Source organism: Amblyomma mixtum, chromosome 6 (genome assembly GCF_055824585.1).
Source record: "Amblyomma mixtum isolate Tamu chromosome 6, ASM5582458v1, whole genome shotgun sequence".
NCBI classification, from domain to species: domain Eukaryota; kingdom Metazoa; phylum Arthropoda; class Arachnida; order Ixodida; family Ixodidae; genus Amblyomma; species Amblyomma mixtum.
In genome coordinates this window covers 33,486,136-33,506,197 of record NC_143017.1, presented here as the reverse complement: position 1 = coordinate 33,506,197, position 20,062 = coordinate 33,486,136, and the positions used below count along the sequence as shown (strand labels likewise).

The 20,062-nt window shown below is 47.8% G+C and overlaps 1 protein-coding gene across 8 annotated transcripts in view; it reads right to left on the bottom strand.

Annotated features, from left to right (window-relative positions):
- The window catches only part of GluClalpha (glycine receptor alpha 1), a 365,874-nt gene that overhangs the window by 181,973 nt on the left and 163,839 nt on the right, over positions 1–20,062 (bottom strand). For all 8 annotated transcript variants that reach the window (XM_089547751.1, XM_089547755.1, XM_089547753.1 and 5 more), the window contains one exon: positions 17,132–17,322. The gene's annotated coding sequence lies outside the window, so the exon portion shown is untranslated. The remainder of the gene's footprint in view (positions 1–17,131; positions 17,323–20,062) is intronic.

Here is a 20,062-nt window from a genome sequence, read left to right as displayed (position 1 = left end):
ACGAAGACAAGTGGGCACCTCCGGATTCCAGAGACGTTGCAAGAGAGCGAGAATACACCTCAGTTCGAGGAACGTCAAAAGAGGCACGCGGCGAGGGAAGGGAGCCTCGACCAACGAAAGGGCGATCGGGGATAAACAGGAGGGAACGGAGCAAACAGACAAGGAAAGGGGAAATCTGGAAGAGAGAGAAGAAAGGCGCGGGAGGAGGAAGGAGTAAAGAGGAAGAGTAAAGGGGAGAGGGCAGACTCCAGGAAAGAAGGAAAGGAGCTCGAGAAGGCAGGGGATGCGCTGCGGCGGTAGCTTCGTCCCGGAGATGGAAGGCGTTCGAATGACGCAGCACCTTGCCCTCGCGCCTCTTCTCTCTCTCTCTTCCTCTCCTTATTTCTTCTTTCATCCGGTCGCCATGGTAACGGCTCGTCGATACCCATAACTAATACCCTTCGGCAAGGACGATTCCATCAGATCCGCGCCGTTTGGAGCGCCAAGAGCGCGACGGGAGGAGGGGAAAGGTTGGTCCCCCGGCGGGAGCGTGCGAGGTTTGAGAGGTTCCCGTGGGGAAGAAAGCGTAGTCGTCGCCCGCTCCTGTAATGACGACGCTGCGATTTGTCACCCACCGCCGCCGGAGCTCAATGGCCGCGCTTACTGCTGCGGGCGCGCGTGTTTGTACGTTCGCCTGTCTGTGTGTCGGGGCATTGTGCCGTCCGGCGCTTTCGGTGGGCTCGCGTGTTGCGGGTCGGCTCACACGTGAGAAGGCGCTCCCATCTTTGTAAGTGAACAGCGGCGTTACGCTGCAGTGGCATTCGCGATGCGTGGGTCCCTTTATTGAGGTAGTCAGAGTGCATTACAAAATCACGGATGTTTTCTACATGCTTGGGAATCAAATTTATGCACGTTTTTGCGCATATCCAGCTATTATCGACAAGGTGAAGACAAGAAGCGGCGATTGGATTCTGTCAAGGGCCGATCAGTTTTTACGTAATCTGTCTAATTATTTCCGATGTATTGCTAATATAGGGATGTCTGAATCATAAACTTTGTTGAAAAAACGTGTTCAGCTCCTGCGTCGTTCGCTGCGCGTACACCACGCTTGCTTTTTCCCATTTATTCCTTTCCGTCCACTAAGTGCTATTTAAACGGTATCGTTCGCTTCTACACAACTAGCTCATATTGCGAAGGTTCCCGGCACAGGCGTGCTTGTCAGGGTCATCGTAGTAGTAGCAATTGTGAAAAATCGTCCATGTAGCCAAACATGATTGGAAGGAAAGGGGGCGGGGGGGGGGGGGGTTGAAGAGGTAGGCTGGGGTGTGGAGTGCCCCTCCACGGGGACGCATATACATGATCACCCCGTGCATTGAGCCCACTTGTGTCTTGCACCTTCGGGCTAACTTTCTCAAACAAACAAAGCGAAGGTTGTCGGGAAAGCCATTGCTTCTCTTCGTAGTCATTTCAATAAAACGGAGAGTTGAGCTAGTTGGTACATGTTTCTTGGAAAAAACAGCGCTAAACGAAAGGACAACGAAAAAGAGTACAACAGGACCGGCGCTGACTATCAACTGAAGGGTTTATTAGGAACAACACGCAATATATACTCCAATGACAACCAAGAACGCATGGCAACACCAAAAGCTACAATGATACATCAATCACCTGGATCCAGATACTTCAGTTCACAGTCATGAACTGTTACAGAGGGGATGCTCACGCACGAGTCACTGTTTTTTTGAATATGAAAGGCTTCACTGATTTCCCGTGTTAGTTTATCTTTGTGTTTGTACAGAATCTTAGTTTCGTTAAAAATGGGGGTACATGATTTTTCAGAAGAATCAGGTTGGTTATTCTGGGAGCAGTTCCTGTAATGCAAGGCCAAGTTTGACGACGGAGCCCCCCTTAATGAAGTGTTGTGGTCTCTTAAGCGGGTGCTCAAGCACCTTCCTGTTTGGCCTATATAGGTCTTCCCGCACGTGAACGGCACTTGATACACAACCCCTTGAGCACAAGGGACAAACCGCCGGTCATGCTTAATCTGGCAACCTTTTTTTGTTTGTCTTCGTTTCTTTTCCTCTTCCCTGGCCCTTCTATCTACAATAGCGCACAATTTGCCGAGCTTGTTTGGTGCCGAAAAAAGAACGTCAATGCCATATCTGCTGCCTACTTGCTTCAGTCATTTCACGTCCGTACAGCACAGCATGAGGAGGGTGCGGACGTGAGAACGTTGCACTGTCGTGCTCCTGCGTACGACGAAGACGTTCCACTAAGTGCTGGTGTGACCTGATGTGAACCCGTACGGGCAGCATCTTCTAGTGCATAAATACGATCGCATGTCAGCTAGCGGCATTACGAATTGCGTGATCGCCGTTCATTTTTTATGCCTTTACCAAGCACACATCAGAGGGAAGTTTTGAAACAATGGCATTTGTGTCTCACCGGCTAGCAGATCGTGCTAATGTAAGAAAATGACTGAAAGTTATCCATATGCTGAAAAATTTGCAAGGAAACAGTAGCAATGACAAATCTAACCTCTGACAGTTGCCACACATGCTCTACTTTACGCAGAAAATTTATAATAAATCAATAGAATCACTCAACGACCCGTTCACTGAGCGGTACTCATGATGGCAGTTGAAATGCGAGGGTTAGCTTGAAGAAAGCTATCCTGCGGCACGTCATCTGCATTCGTGCCACGTGTAGTTATGATTTGACGTATAAGTTGTTGAATGTGGCTTCCGTAGTGTTGTGTTCGCTTCCAGCTTGTCTGACGCGGAAAAAAATGCATTTATCACTGCTGTCTATAGCGTGTACTAAAGGCATCCAGGAGAAAATCGGTTTCAATCTTTTAAACGCACTGTCATCCATCCATTTGTAGGTATTTCGGGAAAGGCATTTAAATCAATAATTGTTCTCTATCACGACGGAGTGAGAGCATAGGCACTAAAGAAAGACGTCCCAATTAAGTAAAATATATTCCAGGCTTCTTGCATACAACGCGACAAATAAACGGCTACAGTACGCCTTTCTTGCTATCGCTGGTCCTTCCTCTAAACGTACCATGGCAATGTGCTCGATGTCTGCGCTATGCCGTACACAGAGCTGCTAACAGGTCAACTGCAGATGATCTAGGATTCGACGAGCTTTAAAGGGTAGAAAGTGTGAAACTTGAAAACAGAGCATACAAAGCCACTTTGGGCTAACGTTTGAAATGGTGACGCAATCACCGATTAAAATCGCGAGGGCCTTAAAGGATTGCCGAAGCGCAAAGCGCCAGGTACGGTATCAGTACATTTCTAACGCAGGAACTCTTGCTTTGAAGGAACAAAACGAACGCCACCAAAAGCAAAACCTGCCGAGCTTTGTATGGCAGCATTCAACGATGCACGCGGGATGTGGTTGACGCAGCGGAAATTTGAAATCTTATCGTCCGTCACGCCGCATCAAGCTTCTCTGCACTGCTTTGTTGTTGTGAAGAGAAGCCTCAAATTAAGTCCTTTATTACGTCATCATTTTAAATGCTAACGCAAAAAAAAAAAAAAAAAAAAACTTCGCAATCTTCAACTACAGCCAATACAGATTTGAACCTTTGAATATCACGGGATTCTCAAAAAATAGTGCCTTGCCCTCTAATCTCCGCGACAAGAGCGTTACGCCATGCCCGGTCAAACACTATTCCCTGTACGAAAACGTGCCCGTTGGTTCGCATTCGACTGCTTTCTAAAGTTGTAGCATGCTTGTATGTTTCACATACCGTCTGCCTAGTTCTGGTTGTTTAGCAACGGAATCCTTGAAATACCACCGGAGTTTTGTTACTTGAAGCGCCTCCGGCTTGAATTTCCAGATAGCGGCGGAGCCCGCCAGCAAACCTACAAACTACCAAATGGCATAGACTATAACAGCTATAGCTATTTGGAATTTCGTGATCTGTCATGGGGTCGATGGAAGCTCTGTACGGGTTGCAGAGATTCTAAAAAGGAAATAACTTAGAAAGAAAAGAGAGAGACCGGTCACTCATCCACCATGGTTAGGCGCCGCAATGCCATGAAGTTGATACTTCGTACTTGGCTTGGGTATTGTTTGGTAGGGAACATTGATTCAGTCTTATCAGTGCAATTTTTCCCAAGGATGAGTTTCAAGAAATGTCTTGACAATTCCCGCATACCGCGGATACCAGTAATAAGGGATAACACGAATGAATGACAGCAGGAAAACAAACAAATGCAAGCACGCGATGCAAAATCATTGTAGATAAATATAAAACAAACATTGAAGGTAAGTTAAAGTTGTTCTGTATAGACAGATTACAGCGTTCTATGACTATGAGGATACACCGAGAGAAAACATGTTTTATTAGCTAGAAAAAGCCACTGAGAAGGATATACAGCTGTCACCACAAACGGTTGTTCTAACAAGGAAATTGCCAAGATGTCAATACATCCTCTACCTGCTTTGCTCAAAACTGCTTTACTCAGTCAAGCGAGTGGTAGCTAGTGCAGTTCACCAGAAATAAGTAAAACGTTACGTGTTGATGCGTGCCAACCCGGACGCCGGAAAAGCGAATAATGTTGCCTCAACAAATATTACGCAACAAATTCGTTGTCTTAATGTAATGTAATTTAGATGCTTGAAACACGTACCATAAAAAACAAAAAGAAAAACGAAAAGAACCAGTGCTGGCCATAGAGAGCCTCCTTAAAAGGACGGTTACTAAATCTTGTTATTTACCTTGTTCTTTGAGATTAGCCTACATTTCCACCCTCCTTACCGCGATCGCCGTGATACTTTGTAAAATCAAACCCGCGCACAGCAGCCGCTTCCCAGCGGCGGAACATCAAAACTGTTGCCCCGGTCTCTCAATCGCCGAGCGGTAACTTCACTACAAAAGTCGATCAGCGGAGTGTCGGTAGGCTGTGTTCTCCTACAGCGCCATACTTTGCTGCATTTGCTTCGCTGCTCCATGCAAACGCAAGAGCAAAGCCTCGCACTCTGCTGCATAGCCCGGCACCGTGGCCAGGAGCAGGCAGGGAGATCGCTTTTGTTGCTCGCAGCTCCGTCCCGGAGCCGATCGCTGGCATTTGCAGAATCGAGGTCGGTTCATTCCAAGCAGCCATCGAGAGGAGGCTACAACAAGCGTAGCAGCTAACTCGGGATCCGCCGCTAATTATGTTCGCGGCGCAGTGCGCCTGCCGTGCGCGATTAGAAGAATGCACGCGGGAAGCCTCCCTTCCCTTTTCCCTCTTCACTCCCCTCCCCACCGGCTTCCCTGTTCTTCCTGATTTTCTAATCTGGTGCCATCACTCTGGCCGCTTCGGCGTTCCCGGCCACAATTGCTCGCTGGTCTTGCCTCCCGGTAGTGGTTATAATTTCTTGCTCTTACTGGGACGATGAAATATGCCTAGAACGGGTATCGCTGCACTTGGAGAGATAGAGTCTATAAATACTGCGTAGCAACCAAAAAATTAAGTAAAATTAAGGGTTCTGGTCCGTGCCAGTCAGAATTAATATGAAGCTGAACACTTCAGGCTTGGATAAAATGCCGTAGCTATGGCTTAGCTCATTTTTACGAGAAGGCTGAACAGTCTAGCACAGATGGTCTCATTGGTTCCTCTATCCTCCACCGCCACCTTTCATGGACAGCGGCTGATGGTCGAACCTAGAGGAAAGTTATTGGTCGTGTCCGACGGATGCTAAAAAGGGATTGATCACCTGTGCATCTCGCCCTACTGTGCATTGCTTGGTGCATTGCCTGTAGAGTAATAATGCCGGAAAAAGGCAAACAAATAACTTAGTTGGCAGCGATGTGAGATACACTGCAACAGCTCGTTCTCGAAGCCTTCGTTGCTGGTGCCTGCATATGGCACGTGTTTAATCACCGCATCTTCCGTTCAGGAGCACGCAACGCATATTAGGAAATGTGATGTTGTGATGTTGCGCCAACAAAACACGCGTTCGCAGGAGATGTTCAGCTTGGCGATGGTAAAAGCAAAATCGATAAGTGGAGCCTGCACCCAGTCGAGCTTTGGGATGCTTGATTAGTGCTGTGAGCTGGACGAGAATAAAGTTTTCTTTCTTAAAGCGCTCTTTCAGGCGCTGACTACGTACAGAAGACTACGCGAAAGAGTGCAGTGCCCCCCCCCCCCTCTGAATAACAAGCTAAAATAAGGCTACGATGCTACGCGGCCCTTTGGTGCTCCTCAGGGGCTAGAATTCGGGCTACGATATACTTCGACGACTGTAATGGTCTGTAAGCGTGATACCAGCTTTGCGGTGTTTGAAAAAAGCTAGTTAGTGTAGATGGGTATGACTTTAAAACTTGAGGGAACACTTAAGCTCCGCCTTACCCATACAAAAAAAGTTTTAGACAGTCTATAGAGTGTCTATAGACTTCTGTCTATAAACTCTATAGATTCTCTACAAACAAATTTTATAGACTAGCCTATAGGCAATACAAATGTCATAGACAGTCTAGAGACAATCTATAGATTTATGGCCATACACTTTTAGTAAACTTTTGTCTATAGACAGTTTTTAGGCTACGATCAGACAAAAAGCAATATCTATAGGAAGTCAATAGAGTCAATAAGAAGTCTACAGACTGTCTATACGCCATTTTTATAAGGGTAAATGTATAACATGATAGTCTTAATGAGTCCCACAAGCAGCCTGTGCTATCTTTGAGTATCACTTCCCTGACACGGTCATTCTCTACTTTACATGCGTATACTGCGGGGAGTCCTCATACCGCTTCTGCCGCGATGGTGCGACGGTTAAGCTATGCGCCACTGCTCTGCGGAGGCAGACGGCTGTTTCAAGCACAGCCACAAGGGGGGCTTGTGAGAAACAGGCTTCTCTTCCTGAGCAACTTCTCGCGACCAATCATTAATTACAGTGCCACCTGCGACGGTTTGCAGTTTGCTCACAATCCGGTGGGCAGGTTCAGGTTGACACCTGCCATGGTGGGAAAGTTGTGATGACGTCACAAGGTCACGTGACTTAGGTGGCAGGAGGGCGGATTTTCTGCAGAACAGGAGCCTTAACCGTATCGCGTTAAAAAGGTTATGAGGTAATAGTGGCAATATGCGATGCGCTATAATTTGCTCGTGATGCTGTAAGCTGTTAGGCTAATGAGATAGCAGAAGCGATGTCAGGAGGCTGACCAAGTTGCGAGAGATGCTGTGGTTAACCAGAAGAAATTGCATCATATCTACCTTTAAACTTTTCAACTTCCCCGGTCCCCACGTAGACAGACACCAGCTTATTCTGTTCGTCTGCATGATCCCTTCCACTAGCACTTTAGCACTTTCGTTTCTGTAAGAGCGAACCCAGTGGTGTGGCGCCAAGGCCCTGTTCTGCGATGGGGGCTTCAATTAAATATAAAGAAAAATTTGTAATATTGGCTGACATCGGAGGCGATCATTTCTGAGAACCTTTAAACTTTGCCTTTCACCACAGTAGCTTCTTGGCTCAGCGCATGATGTACATATTAAAGACATGAAAACCACCCACCATTAGGTTATATCCATTAATAACGCAGTGTACCGAGAGTGCGCTTCTACAGCAACGAAACTAGTGAAGGCGAGAGTCCTGATTTTCATTCACGGAATCTCTATCAATGGCCACGTGTCGGACACGCATCATATCTTCGTCTTTTCCAGGAGTTCCTTTGCCCTCGACGTTGCGCACCTGCTCATAGAGCACATAAAACGTCGGAAACTCCGAAAACGAAATCACATACCGCCAAACACCAGGCCACACTAATGGCAGCAAGTTCCGGCTATTCGATCGCTCGCCAGCGCGGCTCCCTCATCGGCACGACTCGACGCCGTCCCCTCAGAAAGTTCGTGCACAATGGAGCGAGCGCTGATTTTCCGGACAGCAACGGTATAGGCATAGGAAGCGAGGGGATGCGAGCCTCCCTTCACTCGACCCTTCCCATTCCACGCGCGCTGCCTCTTCAGAGTACGGCCCCTCTGTCTCCCTGCAGGTGGAGGAATGTCCGCGCACCGCTGGACGGAAGCGGCGAGCCCCACAAAACGGATCCCGGTCACCCCGACGCCGGATTAATTAAGCGGCCCCGTGGCCTCAACTACCTGTCCGCGCGGCCAGAGATCGCCTATAGGCCATCCGCCGAAGCGAGCCCGGTTGAGCGGGAGGAGACCCCTTGGCACAATGCTTCGATAGCGCCTCTTCAAGGAAGGGTCTTTTGGCCACCGGAGCCGCAGCCTTGACCGGGCCGCTTGTGGTTGTGGCGTTAAGTGACGGTGAAGTGATTAAGTGACGATACGCCGTAGGGTAGTGCGCTGAAGCTTAGTGAGGGCATTCAGCGATAATCGCGCGGAAATAATTAAACTTGAGGGATAGCTAAATGAGAGCTAAGTCTAGCTCGAAAATCATGCAGGTTTAGCTGGCAAAAGAAGGGTTGTAAGATTAATAATGTTTCAAGAGAAAGATATGTTTATGCTTTGTTATTTTCAAGCGCTTTATTCATTCTTGCCGTGCAAGAGCATTTTAGATGTATAGAAAATGAAAGGAGATCGATACGAAACGCTTGGAACAAGGGAGTGAACAGGACGTACGTCTGGTGTGGAAAGGAAAAGAAGAAAAGCAACGAATAATTAGCATCGTCACTAGTTTTGACACTCACACCTCTAGGCGAATCCAGTCTTACGCCCCAGGAGCGGCTTTTGTAGCTGCTTGCGGCGCTAGTTGGATGTTTGTGTGGGTTCATCAGGTTTTCGGTAAAACGACGCTAATAAATGCGGGACGCAGAACGTCAGCCTAACTTTGGTCTGGTAAAGGAAGGCCGGAGGAGACAGAGATAAATATTACAAGCTATCGAGGATTGCAGGATGCCCCTTCACGTATTGTTCTGTACGCAAAAACCTCCACTTCGCACACCTCTTAATCTTGCATGTACCAAAGGGCACATGCAAAAACAAAACACTTGTCACCTAGAAGGAGTGCGTTCTTGAACTAAACGAGCGTGGCACAAAATGCTTAGGCGAATCGCATGGAATGTTAAAAGAAAAGAAAAAGAAAATCAGGTTCCGTTCACGTTACTGCGCAGCTTAAAAGGCATAAGCTTTGCTGCTTGCGTCATAGCGAAGGTTATGAGCATCGCCGTTTAGTTGTCACTCTAAAAGGATCACGCAGAGAACGTGTCCCAAAAGCGCAGACGCGAACGCTACGTGTCTGCTCATGTACTCAACACAGAAATGGACAGTGTGCGATATTGGTGGCGCGACCTCATTGAAGCAAGAGAAAAGTGGGGGGGGGGGCGTGTTTGCGTGCGTGTGTGCATGTGTATGTGACCAATTTCACATTGCTTGTCGGGTGGCAGCGATCAGTGCCTTATGGTCGCTAAAGCACAGCGCGATGGCGTCTGGCGGTGTATTTGGTTCAGAGTTAGCGCCTCTTTGTTTTAGGGGTGTGCAAATATTCGAAATGTCCGAATAGTAACTCGAATATACCGGTATTCGATTCGGTGAACGAATAAAAAAAGTTAATACTGAAAAAAAACTCCACAATGATCGGCTATGCTCTTAACTTTTCGAACACTTTCGGAAAACTGCCTCCGTGGTGGCTTAGGGGTTATGACTCTTGGCTGCTGACCCGAAAGACACGGGTTCGATCAGGGCGGCGGCAGTCGAATTTCCATGGAGGCGAAATTTTTTAGGCCCGTGTATTGTGCGATGTCAGTGCATGTTAAAGAAACTCAGGTGGCCGAAATTTCCTTCAGTACGGCGTCCTTCATAGCATCAGTCGCTTTGGGACGTTAGACCCCCATAAACCCTAAATCGTAAACTTTCCGAAGACTTACACAATATTCTAATAAGACACACCTTTGACGACTGTTTCAAGCACAGGGCCCACTAAGACGCCGCACAGCGCGCTGCGGCGACCAGTCTGCGAGGAATGGAGGCTTGAGTACCACAACGCGTTCAATTCGAGTCTGGACATTCATAATGCTCCTACATGGCATTCAAGATCAGGCAACGCGGAAATGCTCAGTCAGAATATCCGATCTGGAGGCTGCGGCTTATACATATCTCTCGCCCTTCACATCTACTGATATGTGGCGCTAGATTAGGCTGCGTATTGAGAAACCAACAAAACTAGACTGAATAGGAATCATCCCCACTTTCTCAGTAACAGAAGGGACTGTTGGGCATGCCTTTAGTGTCGCATTCAGATAACATCCCCATCAAGGATATCCTGCTAAAGGTTTACCAAAGCCAGCCGGTCAATCAGCTGGTCTGAGGCACGATCCCATCGAGCCCTGCCGCTCTGCTTTAAAGCGCGCCAACGGTTGCCTGCTATGGTAGTTTTGTATTGCATGGGAGATAATATACAGGGTGGAGTACGCCAAGGCCATCTTGAGCGTAACACGCACACACTCTAATTCATTCCTGGTAAACTTCAGTTGAGCGCAATTTACTCAATTCCCCATACCACCACCTTCAATTCGCATACACCACATAGCATTTGCTGTTCACGTAAGAACGAAAGCATGTCATATGTTTTTTTAGTAAATGCACTCGGGTCTTTTCGGTGCGATCACATGGCCAAGGTCACATTTCTCCAGCCACTGGTGGAAAGAACACCATCATCGCGCACCGATCGACTCGCTGAAGCGAGCACTGGCGCTTTCTCTTCGGCGTTTTCGGATTGCTCAAAGTGAAAGAATCTCGGGCAGATTGCAAAATAAAGAAAAAAAGATTATTGTGACAAAGATACGATCACGAGACGGGCGGCTCTGCTTCCATCACTCCTGCTAAGAGTTTCTTTATCGTCCTGCGCGGCTTCCATTTAGTGCACGTGGTGTCTCCTTTTCCTCTCTCTCCCTTCTTTCCTTTTGTTCATTCCACACCCCTTCTTTTTTTTTTGGTTATTTCATGCCCCCTGCATTTCTTTCTGACAACTCTCCAACTTAGTTTCCTTCCTCCCTCGTTCTCCTCCTCGCCCCTACCCGCCGAAGCGGGCCCCTAATCTTCGTCCGCGTTCCGATTTCCTCCGAGTGACGAATGTCAGGCCTCGAGGTTCTAGCGGCGGCGCCGGAAACGAGCACTAAGGGATTATTAAATTTCAGCCCCATTAGGGGGCGCGGAGAGAGCGAAGAGTGCCGCAAAAGAAGCTCTCTTCTCCCCCTTCCTCCTTCATTTGTCTCTCTCTCCCTCTTTGTACGGTCGTCAACCTTCTTTACTCGGTCGCCATTCTTTCCTCAGCTCACACTTTGGGACAACAGTCTCGTCTCCGCAGTTCGGTGCATTACTGCGGTCCTCTGATTTTGTCGGAGCGCGAACAGCTCAAGTATTAAGCGTGTTTTAGCATAGCGGAAACTTACTAGCCCAGACGTATGCTGAAGAAGCAGGCTATGCGCGTCTGCAGAGGCCAGGTGAGGACTCGCATTTACACTGCGCATACAAGGCAGGTACTCGTATACACTAGTAGACGCCTATGTTAGTATGTTTTCGCTATGTTACAACTCCCCATTGTGTCTGAAACGAATGAAACGAAGACTGTGTGCGATTATGTTAGCGTTCCGATTTTGTAACTGCTTATTTCACGTCACCTGAGTATTTTTAAACTATGTATCAGTTTAAAGCCTGGAGCGGCACGCCAGACCTGCTAATTTTCGTTCCCATTTCATGTGAGTGAATCACTCAGTCAACCGTTGGATCGATCAATCGGTAGTGATCTCAAAAGCATATAATCCTGCCCAGATTACAGATCATCACTACCATCAGCCTAACTACAATCCACTGTAGTGCAAAGTCCTTCCCCACATGCCTCCAATTAACCCTGTCTTGTGTCAGCTGCGGTAACCCTAAATGCCCAATATTCCTAATCTCATCAGCCGACCTCACTCTCTACCACCTTTTGCTGCGCTTGCCTTTTCTTCAAATCGACGGCGTTACTCTTAACCACCACGTGTTAACTTTGTTACCTTCTACTTCATGCCCTGCCCATGCCCAATTATTACTCTTATTTCTCTTCGACAAGGATATCATTGAACCACGTTTCTTCTCTGATCCACTCTGTTCTCTTAATCTATCATTTTCTTTTTTATCTTTTCGATCCGCAAGAATTGTGGGGAGCCTGGTTGATATATTTTTCAGGTAATCATGTATTCACACGCAGTGGTCTTGTTCTCGACCACTCTGATACCGATGGCTATACCGATGGTCAATCTATAAACCTGTTCAGAGCGCCAAGTTTTCCTCTCTGCAAGATGACTTCGCACAGCTCCTACGGCTTAGGGCCACGGTCTCATAATTCAAATGTACAAGAGACCCGACGGTTGCATGACGAATTCAATTAGTTCCCAGGCTCTTTAGTGCGTGTGCACATCTCTCCCGCCCGTTCTCTCTCTTTCTTTTTCTTCTATCGTCTAGCCTTTGTAGACTTTAGTCATGCAGACTTTAGTCTAGCTCTCCATTCTCTCAACATTTTATCTGCTTTGTGTGTCTTTCTCAAATAGCGCTTGTCCTTCAACGTCCCTGCATGGATACCAAAGGGGTTTCCGCAGTCGAGTGGGATCCTTAGCGAGACCGCATTTGCAAAAATAAAAGTCGAAAAAAAAAGCAGCCTTAAGAGCAAGGCAGAAAGGCTCGATGTGAGCGCCATCGAGCTTGAATTTCGTTTGGCACCGGTGAAAAGAGGCTTACGATGAGGGCAATCAGAATGAAATGAATAAGTTTGAACGAAATGAAAACTATGGGGCATAGATCACGGAAATTATTTAGGTCACTAGAGTCGCCACAAATAAAGATCTACCGACGTTTTTCTTTATCATCCTTGTGAATTCTTACCCAAGCACGTAGGTAAGGAGGAACTCTTGCATGCCAACCCACACTCCACCTTTAGCCCTCCTCGGTATGCCTGCGTTAAACATGCACCTTCAAACAGCCTCCCCCCCCCCCCCCTTCCCACCGAAAAATGTCTTAGCTTCTTGCCTTCTCATCATTACCTTAACTGGGCTGCCCTTAACAAACCAATTACCGTTTAATTTTATACACTTACACAAAACAGCCGCCGCGGTGGCTCAGTGGTTATGGTACTCGGCTGCTGACCCGAAAGATGCGGGTTCGATCCCGGCCGTGGCGGTTGAATTTCTTTGGAGGAGAAATTCTAGAGGCCCGTGTACTGTGCGATGTCAGTGCACATTAAAGAACCCCAGGTGGTCGAAATTTCCGGAGCCCTCCACTACGGCGTCTCTTATAGCCTTAGTCGCTTTGGGACGTTAAACCCTATAAGCCAACCAACCTTACACAAAACAGGGCTAACAGCGTGTGCATTTAGATACGTCGAGTGGCATTTCAGGTAAAGGAAACAAGAAAACTAGCACATCGATGATTCCCAAGGACCACGCTGCATAATTCGTATAAATGGGTATTTCGAGTAAAGGCGTTTCGCTATAACGGGAATAGCGCTGTAGTACAGCATCAAAAAGGTTTCCGAAGCATAACAATGCCTATACAGGCCTGCGCTGCACTCAACTGCTGCGGGCTTTAGCCGTCCTTCGCTCACCCAGAAGGCGCGACAAGCGCCCGCCCTTTTTCTTTTATACTTCTTTCTTTTCCTCTCACGCAAACGGGGGGAACGAAAAGAAGCAGCAACGTCATGTCGCCTTCTCTCCTGCTGCCGCCGAGAGGAGACAGAATCGATGCTGAGCCGAGGCAGTGCCGTTAACGACGCAGTTCGCCCTCAGCCGAGGACGATGGAGGTCCAGAGCTCCGCGCCGGCTGCGGACCCCGAGATGCCCGATCGGATGGACACTTTCTCTACTGCTGCTCTTTGTCAGCTTGATTCCCGGGTCTTCGACAAGTTTTGTGTTTCGTCCGTTTCGCCATCGTTCGTCTATATCCTCGCTATCGGGGCATCGATAACGCAGGTCCTGTTGAATGACTTCGAGAAGAAACTCTTGATGGAGGTAGATTAACGGAGAAATGTTTTCGCAGAGAGTGACTGTCTTGCTCATCGGAAACTTTGACCGTTTATTTCATCATTTCGATTAGAGTTTCATTTAGTGTCAGGCACTCTCTCTTTTGATACCATGTTTTCGTACTAGGCAGTAAAGCGATATCGGACGCAGCGGGCTGATGCAATTTTCTTATCTCAGAGAGAATTCCGCTTTTATAGTAGTAAATCGAACCTCGCGCATTCATGACTGTTAGTTTAGAGCACTAAACGAGGCCTCACTGCAAATGATTGTGAACACACTACAAAATAAAGGCACCTAAAGCACCTTCGAGGCTAAGTTGATCCCACCCGAACAGCAATGAGGGTAGATGCTAGTTACATAATTTCATCCAGCAATACAGAAGAATGGGCTAGTAATATTGCACCATTGAACTAAAGTTTCACTGGCATTTCAGAAACGACCATTGATAGTATTGCGTGTCGCTTCGAACGCTTTTCGAATTTTTCATTCACGAGGAAGTCCAGCAACTTCACTGAAACATCATCATCATCATCATCATCATCATCATAATCAGCCTGACAGTTGATAGTGTACTGTCGCTCTAGAGGCAGCGCTGCCAAATCCCAAACACGCTGCCGCATGACAGTTGAACACGACCACCCGCCATTGTCAGTAGTTCTATTATCCGCACGTCAACATTTGACGATTATCTTAGGGCAAATTAACGACAACGGCTGCAGATTGTGTCCTCCTAGTTATTACATGGGTGGTTTCTACGTAACTAAGCGCGGAATCCAGGACAGTATTCGCTGCTAAGAACTTTGTCTGCGCGCTTGAGATCCTGGCATATGACTTTGCAGAAAAACTGGCTTGACAAACGGGGTTATACCCTAGGCTAACATAATAGTCCAGCTCCTTTTGTCTAGTCAGCTTCGCCAGCGGGACAAGCTAGAAGTTAGAAGGGTGTTGGGAAGCCGATAAGGCAGCGCGCAGCCAGGCAGATAGCTTGCTGATCAGACAAAACATAAAATAGCAACATCCTATCATGAGCACACAAGGCGTTGTTCTTTTCAGCTCGATGATACATACGACAGCCTCACAGAGAAAAGCGCCACTGTTGTCACGCCAAAGCATTCAAATGCCAGTGTCGCTTAAGCCTTGCGTCATATCAAGCCAAAGACACAAATTAATGGCTGCTGCAGAAAGGAGCTAAGATCGAAAGTGAAAACGAACCTCATGCAAAACAGCTAGCATAGTCCGGTTATGAATAAGAAGGGACGTCCGAAGAGTAAACACTGCCGCTAGCTGGCCGTGCCGGCTTTCAGGAAAGCTTGGCGCAATGCAGCCTGGACCCCCATTGATCACGCGGTCCTCTTCGGATGCTGCGAACGCGTTTATGCTTGGTCGTCCGTGAGATGCCATGCCCGTCGCGGTGTGTACACTGGTGCCCCGGCTCGGCGTGTTTTTATTTTCACTCTCTCCCTCTGTTGTTTGCTCCTCGCCTCTGCCGCCGTTGTTTTTGCCGCGCTTAGCACCGCTCGCGCGTCATCAATAAAGAGCGCAGGTTGCCATAAACGCGTTTTCGTGTCGCCATTGAGAGTCACGTGTTTCTGTTTTCTTGATAACAACTTGATTTCGCTGCTTCCATCATTCAGTGGCGCAGCGCAGAACGCAGTTGGGGTCGAGACGGGGCGAACATTAATGCAGACGCCCGCTCGATAAACAATGCTGGTCATTTGGTGCAAAAACGTTTCAAGTTTAAAAACGAATCGAGCAGTGGACTAGGGAGGCGGTTGGAGACACCCCGTTGTAGTCAATTAGAACTGGGCGTCTGGCCGAAGTAATGAGATCCCTTGGACATTGTGAGCGCATGTAACCATATTATAGGGCACAACGAATACGGAGAAGTAAAACGCGCAAATTAGTGCAAATATCATTCCATCCAGCAAGTTTCGTTGCCTTCTTTGACTTCCTTAGAATAGGAAACTGCAGATCAGCGTATGATCAAAACCGACTGTTACGCACGAGAGTTCATGCGCTGGAAGCTTTTATGAAATCGACAACATAAAAGTACCGACGGATCAGTGCCGGGGCGTTTTAAATGTGCCGTGTTTTTGACTAACACTTTTTGCCCTTAATGAGATTCATTGGACTCAATGACTAGCACACAGTTGTTCGGAATTAAATCTGTTGATTACGTTTAAATTGCTCTTGAAGCACTTCTGCGCTAATTCTTTCGAAATAGTAAGGTAAATCAGCACGGCACTCAACAAGTTGCACCATTCATGGTAACAAAGATTACTATTTCATGAAAAGAAATCAATCCAATCAGTATTTGACGAGTCATCTAAGGAGTGTGATGTGCTAATTTTCAAGAAGCAATCAAAACGTATACCCTGCTTCCACGCCTCGGCGATTTTTCTGTGAAATCAGCGGCCATCTTTGAGCCACTGGCCACATTGCGGTTTCGCCGCGGACCTTCAAACGATAGCTTCTGCGACTTACTGGCGCCTTATCACGGTGCGAAGCGGTGAAGCAAGCGAGAATAAGCGCATGTGTAAAAAAAATGGCTGTGGCTTAGCTAAGGCTAAGCCTGGATAAGCGAAAAACTCTCGCTGCTTTTCACCCAACTCCCAAGCTACCACTTCTGGATCGGTGTTTCTGCGCCGTCCAACTGTTTCTTCTTCTTCTTTCATGGCGAGTGTCTGCGCCTGTTCTATGGGCAAGCGCGCCTTATATACCCCTCCTTTCAAATGTGCACTGAGCACGGCTGCGGCGAAAGGTCGAACGGTGGCGAGGATGGCCGCCTCTTCTATGGCCGCCGCCGCCGCTCACGCGTTCTCGCAACGTCTTTCGAAAGAACCGTCTCCTCTTCGGACGGCGGCGGCGACCGAGCGGCAGCGGTGAAGGTGGCGAGGAGGAGAAGCGGCGACGCTCAGACGACGGAGTCAGCGCGCGGCGGCGAAGCAGCGGCCACCTGCGCTCCGCGTGACGTCGCTCGGTTTCGCGCATGCGCAGCTGTGGCTAAAATTGATCACGGCGCACGTCAGACCCGGTGTTGACGAGCCTAGTGAAGCTTTGCGCTTCAAAATGCGTCTGTTACCGCGTGTTTCACCGCCTCTTGCCGTGATGAGGCGCGGCTGGTCGATGCTCTCCCGATACTGTTAGAAGAATGGGCCGAGCGCGCGTGTTCAGCGTATAGTGGAATGGAATGCATACCAGAGAAGTAGTTGATCATTGCGGTGTACAACGACGATGTCTGGGCTGGCGCCGTCGTCTCCAGGGGGCCGATCTCTCTCCCGTGGAGGGGCCAGCGCGGCGCCTTGTCGCTCAGCGGCCGAGGTCAGGGCTCCTCGGGCGGCCTCACGAGCGCCCGGGTGCGGTCACGGCCGGCGCAGCAGCTCCTCCTCCTGCGTAGACCAGGGGCTCATATGAACCAACACTGAACATCGTCTGTGACTATCTAGCACTCTAAACAGAGACGAGTAAAAATCGAATAATATGTCCTCTAACGCACTTCCTTTCATGAAAGGGAGTGCACTAAAGAACATATCACTCCTTTTTTACTCCCACGCAGGCGTATTTGTGCTTACACTGTATTTACAACACGGCCGAAATAGAAAAATTGATGAGGGCTAAACATAGTTAAACCGAGTAGACCTGCGAAAGCAGGGGTTCATTCTTCAATTGGAGGGGGCACTTAAACTCCGCCTTAGGGGTGTGGCATGATATCTTTAGTGGGTTAATGCCCAAGTATGATGAATTGGCAATTCCTACATAAGATTCGCAGATGGCGGCAGTCCTCATATACCACTACCAGCGCAGTGGCGCAGCGGTTAAGGGATGCGCCACTGCACTGGCAGGTGGCTGTTTCTATCCCAGCCACCCGTCAGGATTTTGTGACCCATGTTGCTCTTCCCGAGCAACCTCTCCTGCGGATGGCACGACGCTCGTGCGAACTTACCCGAGCTTACCCGAGTTACTACCCGAGCTTACCCGAGTTACTGCCCGAGCTTACCCGAGTAGCTACCCGGGTAAAAACCTCCAATAAACTACATTTCACTAAAAATGAAACGAATGGATTTGTGTGCGTCCCATTTCCAGAGTCCATCACAAACTCGCTTTCTTGCCCTAACCCGACGTCACATAGTTGCAACAACTGAGAACGTTCCAACACGTATAAAAGCTAACACCGGCTCGAAGTAAGGTTGAGTGCTTTAAAAAACCCGGAGCTTTTCGGGCGACACAGGAATGAACCAAAGAGAACCCGATACGATCGACGAGGATAATCCACACTCCTAGGACGTCAGTGTGGGAGTGTTTGTCGAACAGGGTATTGCGTAATAACTGCCAATCGTTATTCACATTTTTTATTGACTTCTACTTCTTTTGCCCTCAAGCAGTGCGCGCGAATTCATAATTTGAGAGTTTCTTCATTTCTTTTTAGACAGCAGTCACTTTCATTAGCAAGAGCCTACGTGTACGTGATTTTCCAATTACAAAGCCTTCTCAGGCAGTCATAATATAGTGCTTAAAACTAGAATTTTTCTTCTTGTTCCCATCTATTTGAACGAAATAGAGAATCGCTGTCGACTAACCAGTTCTTGGGAAAAATCTGGTACCAAATGCAATTCTTGGAATGGGCTTTAGCACAGACGAGCCGCTTATTGGAGAAAATAGTTTTTTATTCGGGCTATGTGATAGGATTGCGCAAAATCCATTAAACGACTCTGTCCGCCTCTGCGGTCTTAATTTCATAAGCGGTTACGTCAATGACATTAACGTAGCTGGTCTTATTTTTTTGTTAGTCAGGCGAAACGAGTTCGAATGAGGCACGCACAGGCTTCTAGTAATTGAGTCGGGAGTTGTGCCCCGCAGGATCATTCAAACACGCCATCACACTTTGCGTGTAAATACACTATCACATTTTGTGTTGTGATGGTAGTCGTGCGTTTGCCTTGACTGCATGCATTGTTCTGTCGTGAACATTGATTTACGGGGATATATTTATACTGCTGAGGCTTAACATTTCGCCCGCGCTGGAAGGCGTGCATGGCCATGAATGAACAAATTCAAGGCGTGTCCTTCTCCGCCTTCGTTCCTTTCTTCAGCATCTTCCTTCCCCTTGTTTCCGTTGCAGATGTACGCAAGAGAGCACTTTGGTCGCCCTAAACGTCTCCTCATTGCCTGAGATATACGTTTCGTTTAGGCGCCCCTCATTTCATGTTGCAAATGAATTGTAGCGCAATCGCGTGCTCATTTCTGCCATAAAGGTTGTCATGCGCTCAGCTCGTTTTTCGTCTTGAAACTTTTGACAGAGCGTTGAGGTAGGCTCGGCTGATGTTGGGAGGCAAAATCACGAAGCAACAGAAACCACGAGGTAGAGGGGAAGATAATAGTAAAGCGAAGAGTTTGTTGGCCCACGTTGCCGAGTGTTTGCCATGTGCAGGGCAGGAGGGCACTTTTAGAACGATGGGCAGATTAAGGGACTTTCTAATAAATAAAACTGTGTCGTCCTTCTATACCGTAAGGCAAGAAAATGTTCACAGTTTGGTCCGTATCATAACTGACACGAGGAAAGGATGTAGGAGCTCTTTAATATGTGCTACCATCTGTTAGCCACGTGATTGTGGTAAGTCCTGAAGTATATGCAGTAAAAAGAGATGGGGGTGGTTGCAATACAACGATAACCGTCGCCTTTTTGCGTATTATTTACTATTTATGAATTTCGTACTGCATATTTGTATTCCCGTGGATGGGTGAGAGGTCCAGGAGATTTCATTTTTTTCTTTAAGTAATTTCCCTGCGCACGCGCAACTCTCTCCAGTGACTTTTAAAGTTAATCGCAGAAAGTTAGGAAGCAAACAAATATATTTCACTTTATTATCCTACTCTTGCTGTGGCAAAATCAACCGGCATACTGCTCCTGCATCTCCCATCGGTGAAGCCAGAACTAATACCGGTGCGCAAACATGGTCCTACCAGTGTAAAGTCAAACGGCGCCAAAAGATAGACATTTAAAGCCTCTCTAAAACGCAAGTCACTGTGTGAGAACTTTTTATTCCCTGCGAGCGCCTAACGAAAGAAAGCACTGCGCCCCCAAGTTTCTGTCTAGCAATGAAGCGCTTTCTACGGCAATATACGAAACGC